The sequence below is a fragment of the Glossina fuscipes genome, unplaced genomic scaffold, assembly GCF_014805625.2.
Source record: "Glossina fuscipes isolate IAEA_lab_2018 unplaced genomic scaffold, Yale_Gfus_2 61185, whole genome shotgun sequence".
NCBI classification, from domain to species: Eukaryota; Metazoa; Arthropoda; class Insecta; order Diptera; family Glossinidae; genus Glossina; species Glossina fuscipes.
The window spans coordinates 422,031-435,704 of record NW_024003416.1 but is presented as its reverse complement, the minus strand read 5'-3'; positions in this window follow the sequence as shown (position 1 = coordinate 435,704).

The following is a 13,674-nucleotide window of genomic DNA, read 5'->3' as shown; positions in this document are numbered from 1 at the left end:
CAGGGATGGCGATTAAAGCTGAACCAATCCATCCCCTATCCGTGAAAGTCAGCAGTCCTATGAGTCCTTCAGGGATGGCAATTAAAGCTGAACCAATCCATCTCCTATCCGTGAAAGGCACAAAAAAAACCGTATCAGTACAAGTTAACTAGTTAAGTAGCATGTGGTTACTTAGCCTTGGCTGCTATGACACAACTGAAAGGCTAAGCGCGTTGCGACGCGCTGTTTTATAGTCAGAATCACCACCGCTGTCCCGTTACATGTATGTTCTAGACTATACTGGCTTACATATGTATTGTGACGATATTCTTACACACCTAGTGTTACGTATGCCATTTTAGGTTGGCTTCAACGTGTTTGCCTGTCTCCCTGTTACAACCTCAGCTCCGACGTGTATGAAAATACTTCTCTTATATATATCTTAGCGCTAATACTACCTTACGTACCAACTCGTGTGAACTTATTACCTGCAATGTACATGGGTTTTCAAACCCTTCATGTATAACTTATGTCTATTCTATTGCTATCGTATGCTTTTATAATGCTGAGCATGCCTTCATTTGCTTATTCATGTTTGTATATGTTACATTTCATGTTTGTATATGTTACATGCGTTTATAATTTTGAATACATTTTTCTTTTATGTGTGTATGCATTTGAATGTTTTGTACGATCTATCTATTTTACAACGTTTGCACATTGGTGTTTCTGTTAGGAAGTTTTTACATTGGATTCATATATTCTACTGAGTTTGTACATTTGTGTACATTTTAGAGAATTCACGCATTTGATTCTTATATTCTACAAAGTTTGTACATTTGTGTGCGGTGCACACATTTGTATACACTTCCTAGCTAGGTACATTCTCTGAGGCTATAGTATTTAGTAAGTGCCATATATAATTTCTCTTCTTAAGTCGTCTTATAAACATTGGCTTGCACGGTGTGTGCGGGAGACGACTGATCTGTGCTGCTGTAGAGAAAGGAGATCTTTAAGGCATATTCCTTCTCTAGTGCGGATGGACAACCTAAACCGACTGTTTTTGGCCAGTATTTGGACAGACTTGTTACCAGTAAGGAAGCAAAACGCTTCGTTACAACGTTTTAAAGTAACATTTAAGCATCAAACGAGCCTCACAATAATGCCGCTTCTCATACTGCATTGATTCTTTAAAATTCTTTTAGAAGTTCAACTAAGGTTGCTCCGAACCCACAATAATCATCGCAATCATTCCATCTAAATTCTAGCTGCTTGGAGACTAAAAAAGCCCTGTGAATGCTTTTTTCCATTGGGTTGAAGAACTAATTATCGAAAAAGCTGCAAATAAGGCGGAACTTTAGTTAATGCAACTACTTAAAGAGACTTTTCGCTTTACTTATCAATCAAATATTGTATACATTCTAATGAAGGACATTACACAAATCGCTTCAAATGCAATTTCTTAATGCCATATATCATTGATTTGATACAGCCACACACTACCGATGGCAGCAATAATAATAAAAAAAATTTTGAATACATGAATTAAATGAATGAAAATTCGAATCCACTATTCATGCTGGTAATGTAATAGGTAGAGTTGACGACTAATGTTTTTAATAGTGGGAACTAACACTCTGAACAAGTTGAAGTCTTTCTTTCTCCAATTCTATTTTCCCGTTTAAAAAAATCCAAAACATGCAAAAGAAAAAGTAGGTAAACTAGGAATAGCTTACGGTTTATAAAAGATATCGGTACAAAAATTGATTCAAATTGTAGCCACAGTACAAAACAAAAGGTATGTATTCGTATAAGTACACTTGCGCTATAATAAGTATGTACAGAAAAATAAGAGTGAAACATAAACACACACACATATATACAACTCGTCAATTCTTGTTTCTTAAATGCGATACACTTTATTTCATATACTTTCTTTTGTTTCTTATTATTATCATTAGTACTATTGTTTTTGAAATAATGTGATTAACTTAAGTTTTTCGAAAAATATGTAACGTTTATCGTAAATGAAAAAACGTAAAATTAATTATTGTAAAACAAATGAATTGAATGCATTTGGATTCAAATAAACAAAAGTATTATGTCAAAAACAGTATTTTAACACTAAGAAAAAATAAAACAAAAAATACGATATAAATAACTTTATTTACACTATTTTGGTACATTCCTCAATCGCTATCTACATACACTAGCACGTCATCTACTTTTTGTCAGCTTTCGAGGAACGTCTAACATCTTATCCCTTCCTCAGTATCCCATAAAAAACATTTCTTGTTAATAAAAGAATTCTGAAAATGTGTGCCCAGTATTGAGAAGGCTTGTAAACGTGTACATGTCCAGACATTATCATGTTTTGTTATATATATATATTTTTTTTTTTTCATGATATATCCATTTTCCTGTTTTTTATACCCACCACCGAAGGATGGAAGAAAATCCCTCTATGTATAGCCTGCCTCTATACGTATAGCCTGTAGCCTATGTCCATCAGTGTGTGTATGATCAGTATTCAAATCTGGAACGATGTAAGCATGTCTGCTTCTTCGCTTGTCCGCCTATCTATTTGCGTAATATTTGTAATTAATATTCTCTTAGAAACAAAAATGACAATATCGTCTTTGAAGTTAAGAAAAATATCGGAAATTGCTGGACGTTGATCCATATTTAAAATGTTCCATATCGCTCAAAGGACATGTCTTGACTATAATATAAGTTAAGAATACATCTGCTTTCAAAAGCAAAAGTTCACCAAATACAACGATTAAAATTTCCCCAGATTATACGTTCTATACTTCATGCTACACTACACGTACAAAAGTGCAAAAAATCAGCTTCGTCCAGCACAATAGATTATCGAAACTGTTTTTTTTTCTTTACCCGCTTCGCTTGTGATAAAAATGAAAGGTTCGGCTGCAGACGAATAAAGTTTTCCTAGTTGTCGTTTTTTTTATATCATTTCATACCCACTAAGATTAAGTTAAAAATCTTTGTAAACGAAACAAATATAGAAAATGAAGATGGCAAAAAAAATAAAAGGAACACAGTGTTAATTAATGACAATGAAAGGATTAATTACAACATGTAGACACACTTACACAAACCAAATAAAATTTGGATAAGCAATTTTGAATGAAACCTTTTAAGCACGACAAAATTTAACTTTTAATTCACAAGCAAACAAACGCATAAACTGCTTTTGAGAATTAAATTCAAAAATATCGGGGAAATATTATTAAATCTAAAATTAATATCTTTACCGATTCAATAACAAACCAAAAAGAATGGAAAAATAACAAACACAAAATTAAACAAAATTTAGGACAAATGTTAAAAAAAATCACAAGTTTTATAATTTTATAATAAAATCGTATGTTTATACACATTTTGGGAGGAGACACAATCATCACTCTAAAAAAAAAAAGGAAAATATTATTATTATTATTATAAATTTAGCCAGAGAATAAATTCTAAGACTAAAGTCTTAAAGCACTAGCATCTAGGGCTATCGGCTTTTTTTATTAAAAAACTCTACCGCACTTGAGGTTTGAGCCCAGGACAATTGAGTTGCTAGTCGAGACTCTTGCCTACTCGGCCACTCAGGCGGATAGTAAAAAAAAAGGAAAATAAAAACACAAACTAATAGTAAATGTTAAAATAATTAAATAAATAGGTCATGTGATTTCTATTCCTATATAAAAAAGATTCTTTTAAGTCTGGTAAAAAGTGCCTTCACTCCCATGAAGTTTCTAGTTCACGAACAAAAACAAACACATGATGTGTTCTTAAATTAAAAATTAAAAATTAAAAAACCTTACTTGATTTCTCTACGTTATTTCGTTTTTGTTAACTTATATTTTGAATAATTTTGTGCTGTTTTACTTATACCATATGAATATTCATTGAATTATATTTATATTATGTAAGAGTCAACACATGTGCAACGCTGAGAAAGTAAGCGAAAATGCATTTATTACTTATATACAAACATTAGACATCATCATTATCAAAAGAAAGAAAATACTGAACAGTGTTTAAGAGGTCATGCTTTCAAAGTTCGCGCCAAGCACGCTTTAGTTTTTAAATAAAAATTTAATAAAATTTCACACGAAACATTTCAACGATGTGCCTATCTCTGCATTTAGCCGTAGAATGCGTTTTCAGACTTTATTTACATGTATACCTAGAACTAATGGAGTGTGAGCGCAGATGTGGATTTGCGCAAACCTACCAATCTAATATTTTTCAGTCGAGACTCAGTCTTGAACATTTCCTCTTTTTCCTAACATAATAAAAACGTCAAATTGAAATGAAAGTAGGAGAAGAAAAGGCTTTAAATGCACCATATAAATCCCGCAAAATTTTATTTTCAGATTCTGTCTTTTTTTCATACATCACACCACTCGTAATGTGTATTTATTTAGTTTACCTACTTATACATGAAATTCAACTAAAGAAAATTACAGCCGAATTCAGTACATCTTAACAGTAAATCATATACTAATTGTTTTAAAAACTAATATACAATAAACACGAAGATGAAAAAAGAACAATAAAAACAAAATAAATTAAAAAGTTAAAAATAATTATTCATGTATAAATAAATAAGAGAAGAAAAAAAAAAAAACCAAAAAGCGTACACATAGCTAGCACAGAAGCACACCTACAACAAGAACAGATCAAGGTTGCAAGTGAACCCATAAACCATTTCAAACATGCATAAGCTTGCCAGCCGATAACGTTAACAACACAATATTATTTTAAATAAAAAATGAGATATTAAGAATGCAATGATAGTTTAAGTACGACATAGGTAAATCGCGCATATTAAGCAAAATTGCTTTAATAGACTTTAAAGAGTCCGATAATGAGAATAAGTGGTAGACATCATTTAGGTTTCTGCAAACAACTCTGAGCGCGTTAAACAGCTCATTGTATTTACGTTGGCTACGCCTAATGAAGGTAAACTGCCTAGAGAAGCGGTTAGGGACATTTAAGCTTATATCACCAAGTAATGCGGGCGAGTCGATAGTACCATTTATTACTTCGATTAAGAAGGAATCCCCAAGAATAAATCTACGTATCTCAAGTGACGGTAAGGATAATAGAAGCAACCTACTTTCATAAAGGGGAAGGGAGGCAATCGGGTCCCAACCCGAGTTCCTAAAGCCAAACAGCAAGAATTGCTTTTGAACAGATTCAATTGAATCTACATAGCACCTCTATGAAGCAGACCACACAACGCAGGCATACTCGAGTATAATTCCAACCAAACAAATGTACAGCCTTTTCGTAATGTAAGTACCATCAAGCTCTTCATATAACCTCTTTATAAAATCAAGCGCGGACCTAGCTTTGCTTAACGAGATCTCGTATGCAAATTAAAACGTAACGTATGGTCAATTAGAACGCCTAAATCTGTGAACGAATCGACGTCCTTCAACTTTTGCGAATCGATGATATAGTGGGCAAAGAATAACTTCCTTCTCGAGAAAGAAAGCTTCTTACGTTTATTTCGATTGATTTTTAGGAGATTCAAAGAGCACCAAGCAACCAAATTATTCAAGTCACTTTGAAGCTGATGTGATTGCGATTCTACGGAGAAAGAAGAAAACAATCTCATATCACCAGAATACATTAAGATTTGGTTGGATTTAATCACCGAGGGCAAGTCATTAATGTATAAATTAAATAAAATGAGTCCTGCCTTGAGGTATGCCAGACGTCATGGAGAATTCATCCGAATTGATGAAGTTAAACAAATCCCGGATTGATATATTGTGCAGATAAGAGCTTATCCATAAATAGAAGAGGAAACCAGAGGCTAGGAGTTTGAAGTTTACTAAGTTATGTTTAACCAATTCAAACGCTTTACTAAAATCATATATGACATCAGTGCGAAAACACCAACAGATTGGTGCCAGTAGATCTTCCCTTTGAAAGAGGGATTTATCAAGATTTTCCTTTTGGAGTTGACAAACTTAAGAAAGCATTTAGGATTAGCAAACAGTGAGGATTTTATAAGCTGAAGGTATCTGCAATAATATTGGTGATTGAGGAAATTAAATCTATACCTTGCAGCTGAATAACCGAAATAATTGCAAGCAGAGCCCCTTTTCAAAAATTTTTTGAAAAGCTTGTCTTTCCTATTCTTGTAATATTTATTTGTCTTATTAAACCACGGCGATCATCTGAGAAATCAAGCTTAATATGTGAAAGATGTGATTGTAGCATTGAAATATTGATTTTATGAAATCATAACGTTTATTTGAAAAATTGGATTTTGAACGTTAGAGAAGTTCAACGAACCATCATGCTTGTAATGAAAGGAAATACACATTGCTGGATGATAAGGATCCTCAGGTAAACTAGAAGGTAGACAAAAGCAAAGATCAAGCCGTCTACCATTGCAATCAGGGGTACGGTTGTATTGAACTAAATTATGGTCAAATAGTTCATAAAACAACACAACAGCTTTATCAGATGTTGAAGTAGGAATCAAATCGCCACACCTATCACTGTAACGCCAAGAGACTTCAGGTAATTTGAAGTCGCCTAACGCTATGATTACACCGGTAGGTTTACACTGCTTGTCCACTTTACAAATGAGGGCGGCCTGTTTTTTGTATAAGGAGATATCCGAATTTGGGGGAAGATAGATATCCGAATTGGAGGGACATAGGTTACATATAACTGTTTATTAGGAAATTTCGCTCAAATGGCGATAAACTCAACGTCGGGAGTAGTGGGGAATTCAATTGAATAGATCGGGACTGCCGCAGATATGGCCACTAAAACACCACCGCCATTGCGATACAATCGATCATTTCTGAAAACCTGAAATGTTGATCAGGCCTTAACCAAGTTTCAGTGAAGGCCAAACAGGGAAACTCCTTGTTCACTGAATTTAGGAATATAGAACGAATTCTTTAATTTAGGCCCCTAACATTTTAATAAATGAGAGATAATGAGCCTGAAGAAACATTTAGTTTTTTGAAGGGGAAAGGGCTACTGAATTAGTATTACGGGGTCGATTTGTTTATTTAACAAGATATCCATATTTTCAGTCGGAATTAGTATTTGAAAAGACGAGATTGCTCTAGGTTAAGAAGGAGCCAATTTGAAAACGCTAACACATTTTAAATTGACTGGCAGGACTTTCCCCGCCGAATAACTTTTTATGTTATCGACAGATGTATCAGGTGCCAGTGTTGAGACAAATATTGCCTTTCTGGGAGGGACTGCTGTCAAGGCAATGTCACCTCTACTGGAAACAGTAGGGTTCACGGCTGGGGAGATTTGAGTTTGAGAGAATATAGGAGGGGTAACCATCCTTGCACGAGCAGCTTGTGCGACGCGCCCAGTTAGGTAACCAACGTTCACACTCGAACCGCCAGAAGTAAAATGAGTGACGGTACTGGGAGGAGATACCCTTGCCACTTCAGCATAGCTCAAACCAGAAGGACTGCCCGGCTTATTTGTAACTTTTTTTACCGACCGACTCAATGATAGCAGAAAAGCTAACGTTCTTTGTAGACATTAAGGAAGCGCTAACTTGTACCAACGAATCAAAGTTGTAACTCTGCTAACCGGGGAAGATGATGGGTGCTTATCCCGCTTTCTACAGCCAGGACGTGGCCTTTTGAGAGATCCGGGACTACATCAGAAGCACGGCCGGTAATACCAGCACACTTTCTATGGCAAAAACGATCACAGAGCTAACACGAGATGAATCGTTCAAATTCTAGGCTTCTTTTCCCACGACATGGTGTATATAAACAAACCATGTCCAGTGAAATACAACAGAAGGAGCTTATGGAGAAAAAAAAATAAAACACGAAAAGATTCCACGACACAAAAGTTGTCAGCAAATTAAACCAAACTTCTCACTTTCGTTCCTACTGTAAATATAGATCGAAAACAAAACACATTGTACACAAATATTAACAGAAAAAAGGGAGACTATTACCAAAAGCTCAATTGCTGCTTGCGCAAAATCAAATTGAATATCACGTGAAAGATTAATATATTTCTTATAAATTAAATTACACACTTTATGCTATTAAAGATTTTTATACTCGAATACAAAAAGCTAAGAGATATACACTAAGAAATTGAAATATTTCTTGCAAAGAAATAGAAAGCGACTACAACACGCGCGCAGAGTTGCCAAACTTAACATCAGCATTAGCGAACCCTTACGTAATATATGGAAATGATTGGAGAAAAAACTTACAAAAACGTTTACAGTTACTTAGAAAACAATATATAAAATCGTACAACATTATTCGGCCGGATTATATTGTTCCATTTTTTTTTTCTGATCATACAATTGCCACATCTGGTTTCCAAGCAATTTTATAAAGCTAACTCCATTCAAGGCAGAAAGTTATACGAAAACCAAATCAAATGATATATTGATTAGATGTATTGATTAGAACCTGTTTACTAAACGCTCTACGTTTGTAATCTTCGGCCTGCAAAAGTGTTGATCGTGTCTTTATTAGGTGACAACAATACAACTTTTATCTATATAAAGCGTATCATTTGATAGCAGCTGATCATAATGAAAATCGTCTTCCAAACTTCGCGACAAATTCTTTGATCGAGATGAGTAAATTTTTTTTTGAGTTAGACCCTCTGCCACGCAAACGTCGATATCTTTTAATAGACAGCTTCGTGTCAGCAGTTCAACATTCCTTGGTGATAGACATTTCGGCACTTGGCGGCAACGCTGCTTTGGTATTAATCCCGTGACTACTTCAAATCAAGCGAAGGACATAAAAAATGTGTGTACCTTTATTGCAATCAATGTGTCGTAATTGTACAGATGGCTCACGTAATAATCTTGCTTGAAATTTGAGGGTTACTTTTAGAAAATTGGTGGGTTTTAAGCACCAATTATTAATTAATACTTGGCCTGGCCTCAAAAATTGCTAATATCAACCTCATAGGAAAAAACCCTCTATAGTTTTTATATTATTTATTTTTATGTGTTTCTGACAGCCCAATATATACCTCTTATTGAATCGGGTCATAGTCGATAAGCTGAAACTACCATCTACATGGTCGCGTATCGTTGCCGTATTCCTTCTGCATTTTATATTCCTTTATCGTGTCTACACAGAAATCTGGCGAACTATAAACGCTATTAATAATTTGAAAATGAGAGAGAAAAGCTGAATTAAGTGTTCAGACGTCGCCTTGAGAGAAAAAACCTTACAAAATACAACGTTATCATTACGAAAAGACAATATCTATGCAAATCAGAAGCGTTTGTACATGTGAGTAGACTGATCGATATATCCTCTGCACTGAACTTTTGAACAGCCGCTATAAATGTTTGCATTAAATTTTAGAATTGTTTAGAGTTATTAATATTCAATTTCAAATTTTTGTTTTTTAAGCTTTTCAAGTAAGTTAATTTTGCGCCTCATAGTAAAAGAACATTACATTTCATAATCGAGTATAAAAATATGTACGCTTTTTTTCGAAAGCCAAGGGAGGACGACACATTGATCAAATTGTTCAAATAGTAACGACAATTTCAGACTGACGTTCAGACAACTCATAACTGGCCTTAGAATAGGTGCGTTTACAACACGCAACATATCAAATAAATAAGAAAATATAAATCCGGAACTAAAGAAAGAGAGCCTAGTTTTTTAATCCGATAACAAATCTATTCGCATCAAAACAAGTAAAAATATATCGGTGTACGTGTAGCCAATGTATGGGCAACGTGTGTGATCCGAATTTTGTGTATTAAATATGTAACCAATTTCTGCGTAATGCGTTAATTATAAGGTGTATTTCCTCGCTTATTGGGGATGTGGATTGCGCGAGTCAAAGTTCCTCTGTGATGATCAATTAAGATCCGCGTTTTCATAACTATACATTAAATTTGTTCTTCGGTTCATATCTCGCATAGATAGAAACAGCAGGAACACTGCAGTAGATCTGCAAATGGCAGGCGGACCTATAAGTTCATTCCGAAGATAATCCCATATTCATACCTAGGTAACATGATAAGGTTCGCTTTTAGATGATCCGGATTTATGGAGTATCTGTGATCTTATAGATGACACAGTTGTGTTTCTCGCCTGTTCGAAATATCTGCACGAACGATAAGCACTACAGAAGGAAATCGGAACATGTTTCTGTTCCCTCACCTGCTGCTTTTGCTGCTAATACACCAAAGGAACAAATGCTTGAACGGAAAATATACGTACGAAATTGTGGCACACTGTTGCGAATATAAGCATAATTGGCTTTTACTGGGTGAAATTTTTGCAATAGTAACAAAAACTACGCCGCCTCTCTCTTTTTGTCAATATCTAGTAGGACGAATCAAGCTTGCAAGTACCGATACGGTTTTGCCAATTCTGTCCGAAAAAGACCGAGCAGAATGCGCCACAGATTGGGATAGCCTAGGTTTCCACTACATTAGTGACTACATTGTAAATGACCTAAACGAAATCTTTTTGCCCGTCTTTACCTGCATAGACATTGTCTTTCATTTAAAAGACCAATTTCTGGATTAGGTTGTCATTCGGTTACAAGTGTACAGGTTTGGAAGTAGAGTTATTAATACATAGACAGTTTAGACAATGCATTCATTTAGGCATATATAAAATTTGCAAAACTTTGCTTAGAAACCATTAGGGAATAACGCAGAGATAAGTTTTGATATATAGTGAGCAGAATTGATGGTATAATTATTCATACAATTGCTTACATGGGGCGGTTTGCAGTAAGAGTCGGCTTTTCTGACAATCTGACATTAGCATTTACGTTTGTTGTTGGCTTTTTGTTGACGTTTTGACAAAATAATTACATTTTAATTTTCTATAATAATGGGTAGCCGTGGTAAACTTTTTCCATCTTACTATAGTAGAATCGTCCATGAAATATACGCGCAAATTTCTTCGTTTCCAGCTTTATAAGTAACAAATAAAAAACCCAATTTTTTTGCTTTTCAAAAACCAGTGGGTCGCAAGTAAAGTTGTGCCGTGGGTGTGTTTTCGAACTAGCTTTTCAACACCCACCTGCATGCATGTAGTTCCTATAGTTTTGCTAAATTTAAAGCCAAGAGCGTTACTTTTGCGACCAGGAATATGTTTGTCACAGATATTATACTAGGCGAATATGCTTAAACCAATTCATAATTCGACGCTGAGCAAAAATAGATTTGCAAACATGGTTGTACCCCCATCCTTCGAGTCTATTTTAGAAAAGAATATTAGATATTAAGCCTAACAGTTATAATAAAGTAACATATTGTATTGATATGCGTTGATGATTTTAGGATGTCTATAGGATTAGTTGCTCCAAATGCAATACTTCTAACAAAGGAAAAGTTAAAACAGTCACAAAGTATTTGTTTTATAGTGAGAATTTGTCCACAATTTCAGATTCGGGAATACGACTTCTTTAAGACCCATTGGTGAGTTACAATTGTATGACCTCATGTTTCGCAATATGGAATTCATGAAGGGTTTGTAGAAAAGTAGTGCTGATGATGGTATTGTAGATTTCCTCCCTTGATTTTCTCTTTAAATTTTCTTCCAGTGTATCTTTGAAGATCTAACTTTTTCATGACATCATCCATAATTACAGGTGCAAAAGCAGCATTCCTCGCCACTCAATCAGCTTGCTCACTTCCCAATAAACCAATAAGATTTGTTATCCAAAGCATTTTCATTTTATCACCGCATGTTTTAATGGTATTCCTTAATTTGTTTGTGGTGATTCATCTCGGAGTCGAAAGATTGCTTATAGCTTTTACTGACAAACTATCAGTAACAATGACAGTTATGAGTTTATCTTTATGAGAAACGTTCCCTGCGTGAAGGATAGCTCTGGCTTCGGTTGTGAAGGTTGAATCACTTTCGCGAAATATGTGACTAAGAAGGACCTTTCCCGAAGCATCTACCACAGCGCAAACAGGAGGTAGACGGAAGGATTTAGACCCATCTATAAATATTCAACCAACCGCAACTCTCCAGTGCTGGGATTTTTTCAGCAATAAGATTCCTGAAGAGTTAGCTTGACGTATCTTCTTTCTTATACATAGACAGAAAAATGTCGAAGGGTAGTCTTTCAAAACCCATGGAAGTTTAAGAGAAAAATTGCGGGAAATTTTTAAGGGAATGTTCAATTCCTTTGCGACATACAGGATGTGGTATAATTACGTATTATGTTTCTGTAAAAATTTTTAATTTCCAAAATTTTTTTTATTGCCCTCAACAGAATTAAAATCATAGTAAAACGAGAAGTATTTAATAAAGTAAGTAGAGTCAGCAAGACAGGTACCTGGAGTCCGGTTATGTACAACAGGTTGAATATTATAAAATTTCCTAACAGGTATTAAGTCCGTAACGCAAGCGAAGCTTTTATCTCAAAAAACAATGTGTTTGGTAAAAGTAAAAAATGCCACTTAAGAAGCGGGTGTTGAAAAACAGCTTTTTCTATAAATTACATTACATCACTAAGACCTCACTAACAATATAATTTCAAAAAGGATTGTGAAATTGGTTTTATTAAGTATTAACGAGTGTTAGTAATTTGACGTTCAATCATAACTTTGGAAACCTCAGAAAACGTGACATATTTGTTCTGTACTCTTGAACAGATCGCTGAACATTTTTCCTACAATTGAGTACAGTGCAACGATATTAAGAGAAAATTTTTAAAAATTGAAAGAAAATATAAAAAAACAGTGTCTAGAAAATGAAAAAAGAAAAATAGCAATGCTTTTATGCAATTTTTTTAGAAAATAAGCAAAGGTAAAGCTACAGAAAAATTGATAGAAGAAAAAATAACTTTATATGCAATTTTGAAGAAAATACTTTTTTTTTACATTTCACTTTGTGGTTTTCGAGACTTAACAATTCTTTTTTAGAGCAAACTGGATATTACAGAGTTCGCAATTCGTTGGAGGCACAAACTAATTATCTACCTTTTTTCGCCTGATTGCACATATTTCTCTACAACAAAATCCGACAATTTCTATAAACCAAATTGCACTAAACCATCACACTATATCAATTTCTTTTCTCGATACATGACACCCGAAATTTAATCTTCGTAACACACTCCAGCATTCTTTTCCCATATTGACATGCAACACCGATATAATGTCCATATAAATCAAAAATTGATAAACACGTAGAAATACGAAAAATTAATATCTTCCGACATTTGAAAAAAATTCATCCTTGTTTTCCCACATTTGTACGCAACAGATACAATACAATTAATAATATTAAGCATTTTAGTACAGAACATAGGTGATAAGCTAAGTAAAGTAGTTATCAAAAATCAATTAAAAACTCTACCATTTATGTGCAAAAAATCGGCCATGCTCTCAAAAAGTTGGTTTTTTCACATTTTTTAGGTTTTATGCTTATTAATCATAAGGTAGACAAGACGGTTTAAAACTATTTTGTACATTCCTCAAATGAGAATATATTATCTGCCTAAAAATTGTGTAAATTCTAAAATAAATATGTTGGACACCACGACGTCTACGAGTGTAGAATGTGGCAAGCTAAATGTGTTAATTCGGAATTAATTATGGTAGACGTCACGTCTTGAAAGATACATTTTATCTTAACCATTTGATATACGCATCAAATAAAAGAACTTGGCACGTGGAGTGCGAAAAGCTAAGTG